The sequence below is a fragment of the Gracilinanus agilis genome, chromosome 5 (genome assembly GCF_016433145.1).
Source record: "Gracilinanus agilis isolate LMUSP501 chromosome 5, AgileGrace, whole genome shotgun sequence".
In the NCBI taxonomy this organism is placed as follows: domain Eukaryota; kingdom Metazoa; phylum Chordata; class Mammalia; order Didelphimorphia; family Didelphidae; genus Gracilinanus; species Gracilinanus agilis.
Genome location: NC_058134.1, coordinates 203527133 through 203532340, shown reverse-complemented (window position 1 = coordinate 203532340; position 5208 = coordinate 203527133). Strand labels below are relative to the sequence as shown.

The 5208-nt window shown below is 39.5% G+C and overlaps 1 pseudogene; it reads right to left on the bottom strand.

Annotated features, from left to right (window-relative positions):
* The window catches only part of LOC123250049, a 14126-nt pseudogene extending 9151 nt beyond the window's left edge, over positions 1-4975 (bottom strand).
* Positions 4976-5208: the final 233 nt, after the last annotated feature.

Here is a 5208-nt window from a genome sequence, read left to right as displayed (position 1 = left end):
TGGAGGGGATGTGGCAAAATTGGGACATTAATGCATTGCTGGTGGAGTTGTGAACTGATCCAGCCATTCTGGCTGGCAATTTGGAATCATGCTCAAAGGGCTATAAAAGAATGCCTGCCCTTTGACCCAGCCATACCATTGTTGGGTTTGTATCCCAAAGAGATCATAGATAAACAGACATGTACAAAAATATTTATAGCTGCGCTTTTTGTGGTGGCAAAAAACTGGAAAAGGAGGGTATGTCCTTCAATTGGGGAATGGCTGAACAAACTGTGGTATATGCGGGTGATGGAATACTATTGTGCTAAAAGGAATAATAAACTGGAGGAGTTCCAGGCGAACTGGAGAGACCTCCGGGATCTGATGCAGAGCGAAAGGAGCAGAGCCAAAAGAACATTGTACACAGAGACTGATATACTGTGGTAAAATTGAATGTAATGGGCTTCTGTACCAGCAGCAATGCAATGACCCAGGACAATTCTGAGGGATTTATGGTAAAGAATGCTACCCACATTCAGAGGAAGGACTGCAGGAGAGGAAACATATAAGAAAAGCAACTGCTTGAACGCATGGGTCGGGGCGGACATGATTGAGGGTGTGGACTCGAAACTACCACACCAATGCAACCACCAACAATTGGGAAATTGGTCTTGATTAAGGACACATGACAAAACCAGTGGAAAAGTGCGTCGGCCATGGGTGGGGGGAGTGCGGGGGGTGAAGGGGAAAATAGGAGCAAGAATCATGTAACCATGTTAAAAATGATTATTAATAAATGTTAAAAAAAAAAAGAGTAAATCTACTGTCTACTATCAAATCAGTAGATGTTACAAATAAAGGCTTAATTTATTATTTTGAATATCCATACTTAAAAGAGCAATTAAGAATATGTTAACAGTGTGGATTATACTACAAAGTATTTCGTGCATGCTTTACACTTCCTAAGCTTGTATGCATTTTTTGAGTCAGTTGCTAAATACTTATCAACCAATCCAACCCTCTTATTTTACAGATGAGTTTAACTGATCCTCAAGGAAATCAAGTGACTTGCTTAGGCCACATAATAGAAAGAACACTGGATTTTAGAGTCATAGGACCTGGATATAAACCCTAACTCCTCGACTTCCTAACTGGATGAGCTTGGCCAATTCACTTAATTACTTTAGGCTTCATCTGTAAAATGAGGGAGGTTGGCCTAGTTGACTCCTTTATACCTCTAAATCTGTAATTCCTAGTTTGGTAGATAAGAAATTAAAAACCTAATCTCTTGACTCCCAGTTTTAGAGAATCTATTCATTCATTCTATCTCTCCCAGAAGTCCAAACAGTAAGCTCGGTAGGACTATATTATGTATCTTTCAGATACATATAAGGCACTAGTTATAAAAGTTCACACACACACACACACACACACACACACACACACACACACACACCACCTAGAAGACAAAGGTAGCAAGAACTTATGCCAAATGCTCCAAGATCTCAATCTTCTAAAACTCTTGGGGATTTCCTACCCACACAAAGTTAAGCAATAGACAGTAGCAGAAAAGGAGTATATGATTCTCTGTGTGGGTACTGGCCAGTCTTGGGTTCATGTACAGTCTAAGACACTTACTAGCTATTTAACTTTGAGCGATTCACAAAATTATGCAATGAAAGAGCTGAAAGCAACCTCAGAGATGAACGGATTCTACCTTTACTGACTGCGAACTACAATCTCCCAAGTGAACGTCCTTTGTTTCTTTAAAGACATCCGATATGATGACCCCAACTCTCTTCTAAAGCAGCCTAGTGTCTTTTTTTTAATTAAACCCTTACTTTCTGTCTTAGAGTCAGTACTGTGTATTGGTTCCTAGGCAGAAGAGTGGTAAGGGTAGGCAATGGGGGTTAAGTGACTTGCCCAAGGTCACTTATCTTGTCAGATAAGAAATTAAAAGCCTAATCTCTTGACTCCCAGTTTTAGAGAATCTATTCACTCATTCTATCTCTCCCAGAAGTGTCTGAGGCCAGATTTGAACCTAGGACCCCCCCCCCCAGTCTCTAGGCCTGGCTCTCAATCCACTGAGCTACCCAGCTGCCCCCTGTATATTTTGATATCTCTAGTTCTTGGGAATATTACCTTATATCAAGATTAAAATAGCCTTCCTACAACTTCTTTCCACTGCCCCTAGTTCTTACTTCCAACACTTAGCAGAACAAGTTTAATCCTCCTTCAGTTTTTTCAAATATTGGCACCACACTAGCCTCTCTTGTATTAAAGCATCTGGATGTCCCTACATGAAATATCTAGCAAGAAAAATCAACAAGCAACATGCAATTAATGAAATTTCCACAAGATGGCGCTCTACTTGAGCCAACTACTCAGTGTCGAAATTTTCTTTTTCTGATACAGTTCTTGAGATAGCCCCTTCTGAAAAGTTTTCATTGCTGCTGCATGGCAGCAGAAACTCCAGATTAACCACTCGCCATAAACTTCATTGATAAAGCAGTGGCAGGGTTTGAGACGATTGATTCCAATTTTGAAAGAGGTTCTACTATGGATGAAAATGATATCAAAATCAAAATCAAAAAGCTTCACAAGCTACAGAGAAATCTTTTGTAAAAGGCAGAGTCAATTGGTGTGGCCAATTTCATTGTTGTCTTATTTTAAGAAGTCACCAGTCACCGCATCCTTCAGCAACCAGCACCCTGATCAGTCAGCAGCCGTCGACACTGAGGCAAGACTTTCTACCAGCAAAAAGATTAGGACTCACTGAAGGCTCAGATGATGGTCAGCATTGTTCATAAGAAGGCATTTTTTTTTTCAAATTAAAGTATGTAGGGGGCAGTTAGGTGGCTTAGTGGACTGAGAGCCAGGCCTAGAAATGAGAAGTCCTGGGTTTAAATTTGTCCTCAGACACTTCCTACCTGTGTGACCCTGGGCAAGTCACTTAATCCCATTGCCTAGCTCTTATTGCTGTTCTCCCTTGGAACCAATACACAGTAATGATTCTAAGACAGAAGGTAAGAGTTTAAAAAATAATAAATCAATTTAGGTATACGTATGGTAATCTTAGACATAATACATTTATAGCACACATATAAGACTACAGTATAACGTAAACTTAACTTTTATATGCACTGGGAAACCAAAAACTTGCGTGACTAGTTACTTTATCAAGATAGTCACCATAATGAAGTGGTCTAGAACTAAACCTGCATTTATCTCCTATAAGTAGAATAAAGTGAAAAATGTTAAATTATTTATGTATGGAATCATCTATCTCTCTTCTTCTCTTCTCAGTTGCCAACCATTCCTCTCTATTTTATGGAAAAGAAACCAGGGAAGGAGTATCTTCCTTCTTTCTCTGAATCACAGGTGAAAAGGGGGGGGAAAACAACCACCTACTTTCCAGATCACCAGATCTAAAAGATTTGCAATGGTGGACAGTATCCTGGTTGTGCTGGCCTTGCTTTCTGCTTCAGATTCTAAAGATTTCCTAATGGCCTCATGGCTTCTGGACCCAGAACCTCTCCATGTGTCCACTCCAAACTCACCCAATTGTTCTTGTCTCTGACTCCTCCCAGAATCCAAACAATGCCATAGTATGCAGATATCATGCTTAGCTGATCACAGGAGTTTTGATTGTGATCCCCATATCATCAATTTCCCTTGCCAAGATCATTAGACATTTCTCGGCCAATCTTTTTCTGTCTCTGAATCGTCTCTTGCAGAACACAATTAAACGTGAGACTAGCTATCACATATTCAATCCTATCCCTTCATAGTAAGTTTTCTCTTTTCTCAAGTCCTTCAGGTTGATGGGATAGTTCAGATCTTGTCTCCATGCTAGTTTATACCTCCTGGATACCGTCCAGCTTACCACTGTACTCTCTAAAACATAATGCTCAGTGACAACTAGGTGGCTCAGTAGATAAGGAGCCAGACTTGGGGTGAGGAAGACCTGGGTTCAAATCTGTCCTCAGGCACTTCCTAGCTATGTAAACTTGAGCAAATCACTTACCCACAACTGCCTAATTCTTTCTGTTCTTCTCTCTTACAATCGAAATACTAATTATAAGATGGAAGGTAAGTGTTTAAAGAAACAAAGCACTCAGAATCAAAGCCTATAATCTAGTTATGATCTGACCAAGAGAGAGCTCAGCACAGCTATCATTACCATGTTCTGTATACTATACCATTCTGAAAATGACTGTATTAGCCTGAATATAATACGACTGTTGAACACAGTGTGATCCCAAGTATCTTGAAGGATAATTCAGAAAGCAGAAAGACCCATTTTATTTTCTCCTTTTAAATTACAACTTTCTCTTAACTCGTGAATCATGCAGCCCTTTATATTGAAGTTTTTTCAAGGTCCTGCAAACAAGTTAAAGAAGTTTTAATGTCAACACTTTTATTAAATGTGTTACTTTTATAGACACTTGTGAGAAACTACCTTCCAATAGTTAGTCATGTTCTCCTTCCTCTTCTACTTCCTCATCTCCCAAAGTGGAAACATCATTCTAGTCATCGCTATCACCCTCTTCTTCCCATAAAACACCATCTTCGTTACCATCTGTACTGTTTGATATACATCACTTTTTTTTTAATCCAAGCACAATGGACTCAGTGAAGATGTTGTCCCAAGCAGTTTTGATCCAGTTCCCCAATACAGTGACCAGCGGTTTCTTTATTTTTCTTGATGGAGTAAATTCATGGTTTCCAGCCAACAACCACTCATATTCTTTCCTCAAATCGATCTTTGAATGGCTTATTAATTACTACATCTAACACTGTAATTGTGACATCATTCATCCCAGAATAACAACTACATATGTCTTTGTGCATTTCAGCAATTCTCTTCTTCACATTTTCAGTCAGGTGACCCTTGAATGTCTTGGAGTTGGAGCATCCCTCTCTGACACAGTAACGTACCTGGATGCCTACTCCTGACCACATTCAGCCGGTCTAACACAAGTTCTTCATCCATCCATTCCTTTTCCTACACTCAGAAGATCATTCCTGATGGTAACTTTTCCTTAGGTAATGTTTGACACCTTAAAATTACATATGGAATCATTTTTCACCCATTAGCTGTGACTGCAGTTATCACCATCATTCTAGTTTTCTCATTTCTAGTAGTTTTAATCAACACTGATTTGGCACCGTTAGTATTAACGGTGACATTTGACAGAATATCAAAACAAACAGGCATTTGGTCAC